This window comes from Myxocyprinus asiaticus, chromosome 43 (genome assembly GCF_019703515.2).
Source record: "Myxocyprinus asiaticus isolate MX2 ecotype Aquarium Trade chromosome 43, UBuf_Myxa_2, whole genome shotgun sequence".
Lineage (NCBI taxonomy): Eukaryota > Metazoa > Chordata > Actinopteri > Cypriniformes > Catostomidae > Myxocyprinus > Myxocyprinus asiaticus.
Window position 1 is genome coordinate 1927143 of NC_059386.1, and position 17225 is coordinate 1944367.

At 38.4% G+C, this 17225-nt stretch overlaps 1 pseudogene; it reads right to left on the minus strand.

Moving 5' to 3' along the window:
* LOC127433194 (bifunctional 3'-5' exonuclease/ATP-dependent helicase WRN-like) overlaps nucleotides 1–10004 on the minus strand; it is a 67998-nt pseudogene extending 57994 nt beyond the window's left edge.
* Nucleotides 10005–17225: the final 7221 nt, after the last annotated feature.

Consider the following 17225-nt stretch of genomic DNA (forward strand, 5'->3'; position numbering starts at 1 on the left):
TTTATTGTTCAGCACAGCATTATATACTTATGCAAGAACAGGAAAAGCAGTACACTAACTACATTATCCATTGAGATCAGTCATTACCTTATTTGAAAAAGACATACATTCAGATTCTGCATTAATTATGTAAATGATACCAAATGTTCTAGAATACAGGAGTGATGTTCAACTTTTGACCTCAGACACTCGGAGGAGTAAAACAGGGAACCCTTTCAACATGATTTCCGTTACTGACACACACTATGAAAACAGGAACTGAGTACTAGCTGTGAAATGTCAGCTTGCTTAAATATATTTACTGAGAAGTCAACTAATAGCTAAAAGGTCAACTTTTCTCACAATAATACTTCGATTTCAGTAATCAGTTGTGCAGCTGTCATGGATATCACACCGATGTCTCAGCGGTCAAAGAGTAGAGTTTTTATGTGTTTTGATTTCTCTGTATTACATGTGCTTACATCATGTAAGCACATGTAATACAGTGAGCACAAGAGTGAATTTGCTCTGCATTTACAGATGACTGTACTATATTAAACTGTATATAATGCTGAATATAATGTATAATAATGCTAAGGGTCTTGATATTTGATAGTCCTGCTGATAATGCCATATGTAATGTATAATTATTAATATTTCTATTTTAGTGTCACCATTGCCCTCTGCTGGGCTAATTTTTTTTTTCTTTTTTTTTTCACTCCATTCCAGGTGGATCATTTGACTCTTTAATGAACAATACTTTGTTACGTTTTACAAGTAAAGGAACTGTTTTGCATATATCCTAAAAGTAATAATAATAATAATAATTAAAAATTCAAACTTAACTTTTGATGATTCAGGCTTTGTTTAAAGTTTTGTGAGTGTATAGAATCATGAATTCAGTACTGTAAATCGAACCTACTTACACCCTTAAAAGTCACATTTTAATTAAATAAAGGAAATAAAAATTGGTTTATTCGCTTAATTAATCGAACGAATAATCGAAAATTAATCGATTATCAAAATAATCGTTAGTTACGACTCTAGTGCTCAAGTCTGGTTCATTTCTGTGCTGTCTAAATTACGAATGTTCAGTAAAATATTTAAATATTTTTTCTGCATTTGTTTATAAATAATTATGAATTGTTCCAAAATAATCTAATCAGATAGAATCGTGACCAAATTTCAGATTCCACGATGCATCGTAATTGTTAGGTAAAGAAACGTTGTTGAATCTAATCGTTGTCAGAGTGAATCGTTACACCCCTAATTAATGTTAATGATTAATTGATTAATTGATAGTTAATTTGCATGATAATTGATTATGAAAATGTCCTAAAATTGACATCATAAGTTTATGGCTACTTAAAGAAGCAGTGATTGGCACAGACATGAAACTTTTAAAAATCACTCAAACTATGGTGTTTTGGCAACAAACTGTATAAACTGTGTAGTCACATTCCTGAGAATACGCTTTCATTTGATTTCATTACCACAAGCTGGCATTAATTTGCGACGCAGGGGTTTTCATGTTTTATTTAGTTATTTTTGTAACAAATGCAAAAGGGATGTGTTTTTTTTTTTTTTTTTAAAGTTCAAATATCTTTTAAATGATACCACATTTGACTATTGATCCCAGGGGGATCCTTCTACAGATGTAAACCTGCAACTGTGACTGACACCTGAACACTGGACCAGAGTGTACATGAGCAGATATCTGCAACATCATCTGAACCTATCTAAATTCCTGAATGCACATTCACTAATAATATGATGAAGATGTTTATTGACATACTGTAGCTACAGCACCTGATCCTCCATCAGAGCGATGAGAGAAAACGCAATCTCTTCCCAAAACCTGACAACACAAACATAGTTGTGTTTATATAGTTGAATAAATTCAACTATTCAACAAATAAATGCAGCATGGGTAAAATGACTCAAGCTTAATCTACTAGATCACCTTTTCTGAATGAAATAAGATCTAGCACAAATCAAAACTAGTCCTAATTACAAGTTAGGTGATACATGCATTCAGAAAATGAATATTCTTCCAACATATCCAATCAATATTAATTTTGTGAAGAAATTAAATTTAGATTTTTGAAATTGACTTTATACTCTAATGGTAGTGTAATTAAATGCACTGACTAAATTCTGTGGCACATATCCATTTATACAGTAAATTGATTCAGTTACACAAAGGTGTGAAAATGAACTATAAATACTAAGAGATCATTTTGTAAATATATCCTAAGTAACTTCATACATAGGCCATGACAACAAGGTTATTCCTCCTCTCTGCAAGAACAGACTGAATCACTTTCCACTGAACCCTGAAAACAGAGTAATGAGCATCATATGTCAGATCACATCTAAAACAAACACTTAAACCAGTTTCAGAAATAGAAAGACAGATATACACATCAGGCCAACTGTGAAACGGCACAATACAAACTAGTTTATGTGTGAAAACTTACAGTTTGAAGCTGTGATGTCCAAAATACATGTTCAGACATTTAATTTGTTCAGGAGTTGGTTTTGGTAGACTTGAACCTAAACATGGTGGAAAAACACAACAGTTTGTTCAAATTCACCACCACTGCTAAAATAAAACATGAAATCTGGCTTATTAACAACATGATGTATCAAGCTGTTTCTAAGCATTTTTCTGGATTTTCTTTTTCATTAGAAGATAAAGAATCAAAGCACACTATCCGAAATCCAGCAATGATTCATTTTTCCAGTGACTTTTTGTTGTTAATGTTTGTATTCAATACTCTGATGTCTAAATTTGCAAAATCTTATGCTTTCTTATGAATTCTAAAATAACAAAATGTATCTTTACATATTCATATTCAAAATAATCATATTTAACCATTACTTCAGTATACACTTAAAAATTACTCTGAAGACACTAGAGTTTTGATAGAACATTCAATAAGCTGTGAAAGGAATCAGTCAAAGGTGACTGTTTGATCACAAAAATACTGTACATTGTTCTGGGAAGACTACTCATGTTTATAGTGGACAGTTCATCTAAAATGAACAAAACACTTACCAAACTCCTCATCCTCATCTTCCTCAACCTCATCATCTTCATCTTCGGTAGCAGACTGAGGGACACGTTCCTCGTGATTATCTACAACATTTATTCTCTCTACATCATCAGCAAACTGAAAACAAAAAGAGACAAGACTATCTCATGGAAATAGGGCTTGGCGATGGGACAATTTAATCGAATATCAGTAATATCTGATAAATATTCCGATGCCGATTGCAACACTCATTGACAGACAATGATCGACATTATGCGAGTGTTTAACTCCAGTGGTTAAATCCATATCTTCAGAAGCAATATGATAGGTGTGGATGAGAATCAGATCAATATTTAAGTCCTTTTTTTCTAAATATTCTCCTTCCTGCCCAGTAGGTGGCAATATCCAAAAAGAATGTTAATCACCAAAAACAAAAGAAGAATGTGAAAGTGAAAGTGGAGTTTGGTGGTAAAAAATTACATAAATATTTATCTGTTTTTCACCCACACCTATCATATTACTTTTGAAGATTTGGATTACATTTATGCTGGTTTTATCTGCTTATTGGACCTTAAGATTTCTTGCATTGTGTGGACCAACAGAGCTGACATATTTTTCTAAAAATCTTCATTTCTGTTCTGCATAAGAAAGAAAGTAATACACATCTAGGATGGCATGAGGGTGAGTAAATGATGAGAGAATTTACATTTTTGGGTGAACTATCCCTTTAAACTAAGTTTAATTTAATTTTCTTTAGACAGTATTAACTGCATTAACAAAACGCAATTCAAAAACACAAATTTGATTAGAACACAGTAGAAATTATTAGGCAGCATTAATTTGGGAACCCAAGGGAATTTATTAGGCTTACACCTATTAGGAAAATTGGTGTTATCTTTTTGTTTAAGTAAAGTAACAAACTGTGGTAGCCGTTTTATGAAAGTAGAAATTATGTGGGTTGTGTTGAGCTTTCTAGAGGTAATGGTTTATTTATATTTTAATTATACTATTATTATCATTATTATTATTATTATGTTTACATTTATAATTGTCTTTAGATATTAATTTGTATTAGTAATTTTCCACCTGTTGTTGTAGACGGATACTGGTGTGACTTCAGATGGAGCTGGTGGAAGAAGTTGAGACTTGGGGAGGATTTGGGGAGGTTGTTTATATATAATTTTTTAGAACACTTTGTTTTTTAATTTTTTCTTTTTTTTTCTTTTTTTTTCTTTTTTTCGTTTGATGTGCAATTTGAATTTAGAAATATCGTTGGTTTAAGTTTTTCATGTTTCAATAAATTAATTACATTTTTAAAGCAAAATCAGTAAAGTAAAAATAACCACCGATCCTACTGCAGTAGGGGCAGGGGGGATTGATGATGTAATTGGATAACGCAATATTTGTTTTATAAAAATATCGTGAATATGCTTCTTGCATATTTCCCAGCTCTACATGGAAACACATAATTTCAGTCATCTTACTGATGCTTATTTAACTCTCTGCAAACAGAGACATAGTGCCATAAAATGACAACACAACTGCAATAATGCAACCGCTATAGTAATTGGTCAAATTAAGCTAAAATACACTGATGAGCCAAAACATTATGACAACTCACAGGTGAAGCGAATAACATTGAGCATCTCCTAACAAGGCCACATGTCAAGGTCTGGATAGATTAGATGGAAAGTGAACAATCAGTTCTCGTAGTCAGTGTGTTGAATGCAGGAGAAAGGGGCAGGAGTAAAGACCTGAATGACTTTGACGAGGGCCATATTGTTATGGAACCATCAAAAGCGCCTCCAATGGGTACGCTAGCATCAGAACTGAACCTTGGAGCAGTGGTAGAAGGTCGCCTGGTCCGATGAGTCACATTTTCATTTACATCACGTGGATGGCCGTGTATGTGTGCACCGTTTACCTGGGGAAGTGATGGCACCAGGATGCACTGTGGGAAGATGACAAGCGAGTGGAGGGAGTGTCATGCTCTTGGAAATGTTTTGCTGGGAAACCCTGGGTCCAGCCATTCATGTGGACATCAATTTGACACGTGCCACCTACCTAAACATCGTTGCAGACCAGGTACACACCTTCATGGCAATATTATTCCCTGATGGCAGTCGCCTCTTTCAGCAGGATAATGCGCCCTGCCACACTGCACACATTGTTCGGGAATGGTTTGAGGAACGTGATGAAGAGTTCAAGGTGTTTCCCTGGCCTCCAAACTTCCCAGATCTCAATCTGATTGAGTATCTGTGGGATGTGCTGGACCAACATGTCCGATCCATGGCAACTCCACCCCACAACTTACAGGACTTGAAGGATCTGCTGCTAATGTCTTGGTGCCAGATACCACAGGACACCTTTAGGGGTCTTGTAGAGTCCATTCCTTGGTGGGTCGGCGCTGTTTTGGTGACGCACGGAGGACCAACAGCATATTAGGCAGGTGGTCATAATGTTTTGGCTCATCGTGTATACTGTATCTTTAAACAGATGTAATGGGAGAAATTGCTTTTGCTTCTATAGACTAAACTATAAAATCTGTTAAAATGGAGCTGGATTTATCATCAACTGTGAAATAAATGTTGTGTTCACCTTCATCATTTCATCATCAAGATCTTCACTCTGAACATCATGAGAGTTGTGCTGCGACTGAAGAAACCATCAACATCATGAAACAGAAAATCACACAAGAGCTGAAAACAGATGTCATCTTCCACAAATATAGTACTCTTTGGTGTCCCATGATATATATTTTTAAAGCATAAAAAGGCACAAATCCCATGTTTTTTGTTGTGAAAACTATTAAATATTTTAAACTATTACATAACATAAAATTATCTGTACTTATTTCCTTTTTTTCTTTTATTAACCCTTTCACACGTATGATCAAACCGGTGTGAATACACAATTCTGGGATTAGAGGCGTACGATCAAACTGGCGTGATCGGCATTCATGCTGCTGTTTACCAGCAAAGAGGGATAAAAGCGATTTTCACTATAAATCAGCTGCTTAAATGGTCTTTTCAACATCACAATATCTTAATTTGTTTATGTTACATCCATTCAAATAATCACAAAATAAAAGTTTAAAGCAGTTACTGTCGGAGCTGAATGTTTTGATGCAGCACTATCTAACAAAGAATTCAAAAACTAGTCAGTCCACTTGAGCCTTCTCCCATTCCATCCGTCACTCACACAAAGTGAAATGGCTAAGTTTTAGAACCTTCAATTCTTGATGAACACAGAATCCCATGCTGTATTGCAATGTAAACAATATGGTGGTGCACATAGCTGACAATCACGTGTGCATCTTATCTATCATAATAAAGCATTATAAACATCTAAAAATCACATTATATATTTGCTAATATATAATCTGTCCTCCAGTGCATCTGCTGTGAAGTGTAGGTGTAACGTTGTTGGCATCACAATCAATACTTGACAACTAGACAATGAAAACATGAGGGCTTAAATACAAGACATGGGAGAACATAAACCAATGAACAAACAGAACTGATAACAAGATAATTAAACAATAAACCAATGAAAACATGACACATGAACATGGAGGGAAAACAGAAATCACATGACGAGGAAACAGGAACTAAACTTTTCAAAATAAAGACATGAATCAACAAAATACACCTGACATATCCCCCCCACTAAGGGGTGGCTCCCGACACCCCAACACATAAACAAAACACGTAAAACATGACATAACTTCAAAGTTCTGTAGGGAGCTGGGGGGGGGTGTCTTGAGGTGTGGGGCATGGCATGGCGAGAAAGGGCGAGGGGCATGGGACCAAGGCAAAGTCCGTTGGGGGTGGAGCCATGAGAGGCTCGAGGGGCAGAGCCATGGAGGGCGGAGCCGTGAGAGGCTCGAGGGGCAGAGCCATGGAGGGCGGAGCCGTGAGAGGCTCGAGGGGCGGAGCCATGGAACTTGGTGCCCGGAGAGTAGCCGAAGACTCGAAGGGCCAGGGTGGAGCCGATGGCAGGGAGGACCAAGGCGGTGCTGGAGGCTCGGAGGAGCAAGGCGGAGCTGAGGGATCAGAAGACTGAGGTGGAGCCGGTGGGACTGAGGACCAAGGTGGAGCCGTAGGGAAGGAGGTCCCCGGTGAAGCTGACAGATCGGAGGGATGAGAGCCAAAGCGGAGCCAGGTGACCGACAGACCAAGGAGGAGCCGGAGGGACGAGGGACCCCAGCACAGCCAACAGGCTGAAGGACCGTAGTGGACCGACAGGCCAAGGCGAAGTCCAGGGCTCGGAGGGTCCAGGTGGGATCGGAGGGCTGAAAGTTCCCCTTGCCTGCTCAGGAGAACTAAGGGTGGGTATAAGGGTGGGAACCATCTCCAGGTCCCACTGCTCAGGTGTGGCTGTGACATGGCATGGAGCAGGCTGAGGCGTTGCGGTGACATGGCATGGAGCAGGCTGAGGCGTTGCTGTGACGTGGCATGGAGCAGGCTGAGGCGTTGCTGTGACGTGGCATGGAGCAGGCTGAGGCGTTGCTGTGACGTGGCATGGAGCAGGCTGAGGCGTTGCTGTGACGTGGCATGGAGCAGGCTGAGGCGTTGCTGTGACGTGGCATGGAGCAGGCTGAGGCGTTGCTGTGACGTGGCATGGAGCAGGCTGAGGCGTTGCTGTGACGTGGACCTCTGGCTCGGCGGCGGCCATGTCGTGGACCTCTGGCTCGGCGGCAGCCATGTCGTGGACCTCTGGCTCGGCGGCAGCCATGTCGTGGACCTCTGGCTCGGCGGCAGCCATGTCGTGGACCTCTGGCTCGGCGGCGGCCATGACGTGGACCTCTGGCTCGGCGGCGGCCATGACGTGGACCTCTGGCTCGGCATCCGCCTCCCCCACAGTGAAAGGGAAACAAATAAACCGTAGGGCGAGGTCGATGTATTGAGCCAGGCTGAGGGAACTGCGACCACCAGGCATCAAAAAGGAAATGGACTCATTCAGTCCAAATCTAAAACAGTCTTTGAGGGCAACCTCATTAAAGTCCACCTGGCTGGCTAGACCGCAGAAGTCCTCAACATAGTCCTCCAGGGGACGATTCCCCTGACGTAGGTGCAGAAGTAAAACTGCTGGGTTCATGGTTGGGTCAAGTATTCTGTAACGTTGTTGGCATCACAATCAATACTTGACAACTAGAAAATGAAAATATGAGGGCTTAAATACAAGACATGGGAGAACATAAACCAATGAACAAACAGAACTGATAACAAGATAATTAAACAATAAACCAATGAAAACATGACACATGAACATGGAGGGAAAACAGAAATCACATGACAAGGGAACAGGAACTAAACTTTTCAAAATAAAAGACATGAATCAACAAAATACACCTGACAGTAGGGTAAAAAAAAATTGAATTACAGCGTGCATCAAAGAACTCACGCTGCGGGATCCGTCAGTACAGGAAAAACTCAAGTGCGAAGGGGTTAATTTTTAAATATTTTTTTATGTGTGAACAAATTACTAAATGGGATGACTAAACAGAAACCAGGAGAAGCTGCTATGTACTTAAAATATTAAAAGAAATACGTTTTTTTTTTTTTTTTTTTACAGTTTTATTTTCTAATTTCTATTTAAAGTTTTTGAGTGAAAGTATAATTATGCAAAATAAGAGTTTGTTTAATTTTTTTAGCACTTATATATACATGTCATTTCTTATAATATAAAATTGTGTGATATAATATATCTGCATTATATCAGCCACCCTGCTTTTTACATATTGGCTTTGGCCATTAAAATCATATCGGTCGACCATCCATATTGGACAAAATATTTAATTTTCAGGCCCTATTTTGTACCATTTGTGAAAAGTGCCATAAGTGAGTGATGTGCACCTGGAAAGCAAATGCACTCCTCCTCTAGCAGCTCCTGTCTGGTCTGCTGCTCCATCATCTGCAGCTCATACTCAGAGATATCCAGAGACATCAGGCACTGTCTCTCAGGTTGGACATCAGAGCATTTGCCTGTGTCTTTCACACACTGACCGTCATTCTGCTCTTCAGATATGGATAGTGCTTCATGATCTGTCTTGGTTTTAGTATCGTGGAGGTTGTGCTTTAAAGATGGCAGTTCATCTACTGATGTCTCAGCTGTTTTGTTTCCATTCAACAAGAATTTTAGAGATGCAAGCGTGTGAGACAGATCATCCACAAGTGCTCTCAGCACTGCAATATCAGATAGAATCAATATAGAATCAGCAACTTAATCACATTATTTAAAAAATAATCATGCATTGAGAGAATAATCTACCTCTAAATATAGATTTGTGGAATTTAAACTGTAAGCTTTGTGATTTTGAATAAAAAAATTTTGCATCTACATTAAGCAAATATTTAAATGGGTCATATCATAAATAAAATCCTTTAATTTTATTGAAACTAAACTGCAAAAATGACTCTTTTTGTGGAACTTTCTGAAGTCAGACAGAAAAGGGCATTTCCATAGAAGCAAAAATTATGTTTCATTCAGGTCCAGAGAGTGTGGAAAATGATCATGGAAAAAAAACTGAAACCATGACTGTTTGAGTGCATAAAATAACCTTTAATAACATCAATATACCTCAGGGGTAAAATAAAATATATATAAAAAAATGTGGTATGAACATGAATAAATGATATGCTCAGAAGCTGAACGCTAAGTCCACTGTGATGTTCACTAAGTAGTGTAAAACATTCAGCTAACAGCGAATCACTGACCTGTCTGTGCAATTGAGTTCATCTGGAATACCATTAGCAAGTTAATTAAGATCAGGAGCAATCTGAAAGACTCTCTGCTTCAAATCACATGCTGAACATCCTGAGGGGCCTATAAACAAATAATATCAGAGATATAGATATGGATACATAAACATAATATAATGCAGAGTGCCAAAATAATTATTTTAACAAACATTTCACATAAGTACATTACAATACCATAACAATAAACCGTGTAAACAAGAGAGTAACTGATCTCACCAGACATCTTGATTTCCTGTAGTTTCTGATAAATGAGCAATCCAGTTAGGAAATATAATGTCATTTCTGAAGAAAACAAATGTAATGTTCTGATATGTAAAATCTTTTATTTCTGACTCAAATATGCATCTGTGGCAGTGTATCTCTTCTGCTCTTCTGTCAGATCAAACTCATCCCAGTTACTGCAGCGCACAAGTTTGCCTTTTATCAGCTGCTTTTTTTTTAACAAGTGCTTCACCAGTCCATCCAAACACCACTTCCCACTACACCTCAGCTGAATAAAACACATACATGCTCCAACTGATCACATATCATCAACTTTTTATGTAATATGTGACATTATCATAGGGAGATCGAGCAAACAGAGCCTTTATTACAAGCTTTTGAAGCTTTTTTTAAACAAGATTTTTGAAGCTGCATTGGGGCGTCCCCTGCATTTCAGATCAGTATATTGTGATATAAGGTGATGGAGAAAAAAAATTATAGTGTTAGCTAGCACCTAGATGAACGATTTTAAACCAAAAGTAAAGAGAAAGAACAAACAGAGCCTTAATTGCAAGCTTTTGAAATTGAACATAAAAAAGGGTCAATCTGACCTTAAGGACAAAGTAGGGACTTTTTTGTAGCTTTGTGTATAAATACTTGACATTTTAAAAAATTACATTGTCAGGTTCAGATCACCTCTGTGGAGGATGTCATGAAGCTTCAGGCTGAAAACTTTAAGTTGATGTAAATCAGTGATAAAAATATATCCATAAGACCAAGTAAGGGTTAAACTGATGCAAGTATTTCATTTTATTTACAAGTAAGGCCATTACACCAACCATTACGTCATTTATCAGGATGTTTTACATCAGCATTAAAATAATGCAGTATCTGAACTATGACATTTAACAAAACTTGCTACCAAGTTTTGGTGGTGAATAGGAGAAAAAATAATAGCACACTTCTCCTCAACAAGCCACATGATTTGATGCATCATTCATCCCTGTAACACAATTGGTGCAGGACGAGTTACACACTTAGGTTTAATACTTAGGGTTAGGGGTTTGTTCAAATCACTATGAGCAATAGAGCACAACAGTTCCGGAAGTAAAAACCTCAATCATTTTCTCCATTGGGGAATTGATTTTTAACGATAATTTTTAAACCTTTAAAGATAGACCTACTGTGAGCTCAGAGGTTGTTAATCGATGGTATATGCTTCTGTTGAAGCCATCGGTCTGTGTTAATTCAACAAAAATGGTATTTAATAATAGAATTTCTGGAGAAGAACTACGCTACCCATTAGGGATGCTCCAATCAGGATTTTTACAGCTGATACTGATTACCGATTTTCTTGTCATCTAATAGTCTGATACTGATCCCAATCATTTAACCTTTTTATCAGGAGTTCTTTCATAACTGGTAACATGAGCTTTCTATTCCCTTCTACTGTTATATTACATTTTCTATTGGTAATACCATAGCTGTTGCCAAGATTCTGCTGACACAAATACTGTTGCTGGTTATTTGATAATTAAATAAACATTTTAAATATTTGTTTAATATGCCTTAAAAACAAGTTTTACAAGGCTTATACAAAAATGATCTATATAAGGATACACAGGTCTATACGGAATGAGGCTTAAGGCCAAAACATACTTCACGCAAGTATGCAAACACAGACGTGAATGCTTGGCCAACGCGTGGTTCCATTGTACATACATTACGTGCGCTCTTGCGTTGCTCTGGCGGTTACAAACCTCAGACCACAAGAGGGCAATAGATTTTTTAGGTGTGACCACGAAACCAGTGCTGTATCCGAAACCAGGAAAATTCTGCCTTCGAAGGTTGTAGTTAAGCCATTAACTGATTAGGCAGCAAGTTAGCTGCCTACATTATGGCAGACTCGAGCAGCAATTTGAGTTGAATCTTTCAGAAGAATATATACGACTTTTTGTCTCCAGTCCATTCAAACAAACTTGTTTTTTCTCCATGTCTCTCCCACTCCTCAACTATTGACTCATCTAGCACATCTGGGTTGCATCCGAAAACATGCCTAATCAGTTAATGGCTTAACTTCATGACTGTTTAGTTTATAAAATGTATTAATTACTTTCAATAAACATCTGATTATTTATATCTGTCATCATAGTCACACAATACAAACAGCACAGATGCGATGAAAACTCAAAGCGTGTCCCACGATGAAGTCACACACACACACACACACACACACACATATGAAACAGGTGATCCTCTTTGAATACTTTGTTTGTTATATGTTATTTCTGTTAAGGGAATTGTAAAATTAGCGCAATTCTCTGAGTAGCAGGTTAGCAGCTAAAAGATTATTTATAAATGGCCGCTGTGGACTCCTCTCTTTCCTAAAAGCTATTTGAGAGGTAGCCCACCTGACAGAGAAATGAGAAACAGGTAGCCTACCTGACAGAAAGATGTGGAATAGGTAGCCCACATGACAGAGAGATGAGAAAAAGGTAGCCCACCTAACAGAAAGATGAGGAATATGTAGCCCACTTGACAGAGAGATGTGGAAGTGGTGCCCAATTGACAGAGAGATAAGGAACAGTTAGCCCACCTGACAGAGAGATGTGAAACAGGGAGCCCACCTGACATATGGGAGATGTGGAATAGGTAACGCACCTGAAAGAGAGATGTGGAACAGGTAGCCCACCTGACAGAGAGATGAGAAACAGGTAGCCCACCCGACCAAGAGATGAGAACAAGTAGCCCATTTGACAGAGAGATGTGGAACAGGCAGCACACCTGACAGAGAGATAAGGAACAGGTAGCTCACCTGACAGAGAGATGTGGAACAGGCAGCACACCTGACAGAGAGATGAGGACCAGATAGCACACCTGACATAATGGAGATGTGGAATAGATAGCCCATCTGACAGAGAGATGTGGACCAGGTAGGCCACCTAACAGAGAGATGTGGAACGGTAGCACACCTGACAGATGGATGTGAAAAAGTTAGCCCACCTGACAGAAAGATATGGAAGTGGTGCCCACCTGACAGAGAGATAATGAACAGGTAGCTTACCTGACAGAGAGATGTGAAACAGGGAGCCCACCTGACATATGAGAGATGTGGAACAGATAGCTCACCTGACATATGGGAGATGTGGAATAGGTAGTGCACCTGACAGAGAGATGTGGAAAAGGCAGCCCACCTGACAGAGAGATGTGCACCAGTTAGCCCATCTGACATATGGGAGATGTGGAACAGATAGCACACCTGACAGAGAGATGTGGAACAGGTAGCCCACCTGACAGAGAGATGTGGAACGGTAGTGCACCTGACAGATGGATGTGGAACAGGTAGCCCACCTGACAGAAGGATGTGGAACAGGTAGCCCACATGACCGAGAGATATGGAACAGGTAGCACACCTGACAGAGAGATGTAGACCAGATAGCCCATTTGACATACGGGAGATGTGGAACAGATAGCTCACCTGACAGATAGATGTGGAACAGGCAGCATACTTGACCGAGAGATGAGGAAGAGGTAGCCCACTTGACAGAGAGATGTGGAACAGGTATCCCATCTGACAGAGAGGAGATGTGGAACAGGTAATTCACCTGACGTGTACAAGAGATGTGGAACAGATAGCCCACCTGACCGAGAGATGTGGAACAGGAAGCCCACCTGACAGAGAGGAGATGTGGAACAGGTAATTCACCTGACGTGTACAAGAGATGTGGAACAGATAGCCCACCTGACCGAGAGATGTGGAACAGGAAGCCCACCTGACAGAGAGGAGATGTGGAACAGGTAATTCACCTGACGTGTATAAGAGATGTGGAACAGATAGCCCATCTGACAGAGAGATGTGGAACAGGCAGCCCACCAGACAGAGAGGAGATGTGGAACATGTAGCGAATCTGACGGAAAGATGTGAAATAGGTAGTCCACCTGACAGAGGAATGAGAATCAGGTAGCATACCTGACTGAGAGATGAGGAACAGGTATCCCACCTGACAGAGAGATGAGGATCAGGTAGCCCACCTGACAGAGAGATGTGGAACAGGTAGCCCACCTGACAGAGAGGAGATGTGGAACAGATAGCTCACCTGACATGGAGAAGATATGGAACAGATAAATCATTTGAAATGGATGACATGTGGAACAGATAGCATTTCTCCTCTGACGCACAGAGCCGCACTACAGCTACTTTCATTGTCTTTCCTTTGGTAAAACTGGGCAGTCATTCCAGGTCAAACCCCACTGTGGAGCCTGACACCAGACAACATTGGGAAGCCTGCTGGATAAGCATGCACCTGGGTGCTCCAGAGAGAAACATAGATGCGCGTGTCAGATGAGAAGCATATTTAGTGCTTATGAGGCACTGAACGCAAGATGGATGTCATTACATTTTCTGAATATAAACAATATAGCAAAATCTCTATCGATTGACACTTTATATCATCCCCACAATATATATTGTCATCTCGTCCAGCACTAGGGGAAATGTATTGTTAGGAAAATAATGTCACAATGCAAATAATCCCAGTAATCTTCAAATAGACTTTATTTTCTTTATGCAAAAGTTTTTTTTATAAAAAATATTAATATATTTATAATATTAATAATTTACAGTGTGACCTGCACATGTTTTTCATGAGATTTCCTCAAATCTTCGGACAGAAATGAGCAGTCGTATCTTTCCTGGCTGTATATGACTGTTCCACCAAACTCCAGGTAAGGAAGATCATCTTCCAGAACATTCTTCTTACAGGCTCCTGATGTCTGTAAAAACAAAAAAATATATATTTTTATAACAAAAATCTGAGACATATTTATTTGAGAAGTATTTACATTTGTCTTAAGCCCTATTTGGACGTTGCCTAGTTTTCCATGAGAAGAAAATTTGTGTTTCACAGACATACTTTGTGATCTGACAAGTCAGTGTTTTTCTCACACAACCTCAGTAAAAATTCCAGAGCAAATTACCTCCTGTTTTTCAGCTCTGAGAAATCTAATCCTGTCCGAATGCGAATGTCTGTGATTGCAGATATTGAATTTTCACAACGTTTCTCCTCCCACTGCATGACAAGAGTCAAATCTGGAAAATGTGGGAATAGTAAATTCCCACTTAACTTCAAGATTGTCAGATGTACTAGGGAAAAAACAGACCCAAGTATCATGAAACTGTAGATGTCCACAAAAAGCCACATACCTCAATTCAGCGGACATGTAAAGGAAACTGTGAAGTTTGACTGAAATTTCCAGTTGAAATTCGGCTGGTTGTGACAACTGATGGCAATGTCCTGCTTTGAGGGCCTTTTATATGTTTATGACTGGCAATTGTGTGTAAAAAGTGTTAAGTGACTGCTTTGTTTCAGAGTACAGCAGAAGACAAATAACTGAAAGTTTGGCTTATTGTCGGCTACAGCAAACTACATTATAATACAGACAAACATGCTAAAATAAAAACCCTGAATGTAAAAATTGTAAACTAAACAGTGGTGATATTTAACTCAATAATAACTACATTTCATTTTACCTGATAGTTTTGAAAGATTTTAAAGAAAAAAAAAACTATGATTTTAAAATTCAGAGATTTATCAGTATTTTTCTTTTTTTTAGTTGTGTAAATTTTCAGCACCTACACTGTTACCATGTGCTGACAAAGTTAATATAAATGGGTAATGGATCAATCATTACAAGTGCATAAAGCATTTGGTCAATAGCCATGATCACTTGGTCAGAAAATGTCAACCAAACTGTATTGCAGAAAATCACGAGTTTATTATTATACTTTACGGGTCCTAAAGAAATTGAATGCGAACAATTCAATCTGTCCAATTAAAAAGAGTTACTGTAAATACAGTAGTAAACTAAAATTAAGAAGTTAATAAAATAATAAAAACATATCAAAAAATAAATAAAAACAGAATATTCAAGTTAAACAAACAAAAAACCAAAAAAATTATAAAATGTCTGCTGTTCAATAAATAATCTGAAATGTGCATAAAAACCAAAAATATGAAAAGTTTAGGAATCATATAGGCTAAATCTCAACCATGTTTCACAGTGGTATTACTACTGATACCTTCTCTTTTGTCTGGCTTAACTGCACAGATGAAGTACACATCTGCGTGCAATTGTTCCACAGGTAGAAACATTGCTGCAGACTCAGTCTGTGTGACCTGCACAAAAAATGTCTGTCTGGGTGAGAGTGCAACCATGTTACCTTTGCAACAACATGCTGTTAGGTCAATGTGTGCTGCAATGTGTATCTTTTTCTTGGGCAATAACGTGGAGTTTTTTTGTTTTGTTTGTTTGTTTGTTTATTTACAGCCAAGGTGTGTGTTCCACAGAATATTTTTTCCCACACGACCAGAGTCAACTAACCTTCAGAGATTACAAAAGGTAACATAAACTGTTGTTGCAATCTTTTAATATCCATTTTTATGTTGGTTTACCTATTCAGTCTTCTGTTACTAACAATACGTCTTTTAAGTGTATTGCAAGACTTACAATGAGACTATGAGGAAGAAGCATTCCTAGTTTCATCCTGGAAAAGGCAGATCTGAGAGACTCAATCAAGATTGTGGCAAAGAGAGGAAAGAGTAAGTATAAAATCTATTATACAGTTGATGTATCTTTTTTAATGCATATGTTGTTAGGAGTTTAAGTGGGTGTTTTCAGTGGTTAAATGACTGTTGTGTTTTGCAGTTGCTGGAGACCAGGTCAGCAGAGACAGACAGGAGTATTGTGTATTTCGTGGACATGATGTCTGATGAAGAAGATGGTGTTGTCTATGGGAGGCCAGTGTTGGTAGTAAAATCAGCAGCTTTGAGAAGCTCTGTTCCAGGAGCTACAGAAGAGACTTCATGCAGACCTACACAGGTGATGGCAATTAACAGAATCAGATGGCAGTTCATTTACTGAACTCTTAAAGGTTCACACTGTGTTTCAGATGTTTGTATATTTAATTACTGTTATATTTAGTATATTTCATGTTTTCCTTTTAATAAAGATTTTTAAACCCAATTATTGTCTCAGCATTTATGTTGTGTCAACATTGATCGAAGGCCTGTAATAAGAGGCATAAGCTAAATGATGTTTGGGATTGGGTGGGCTAAATTTTAAGTTTAACCAATAAAATTAAAGCCAATTCATGCAGTAATCCAATAGCTGTCAAGATTTAGGGATGTGCTAAATAAATTGTAACCAATAAAATGTAAGCCAGTGTATGCAGTGACCCAATGGT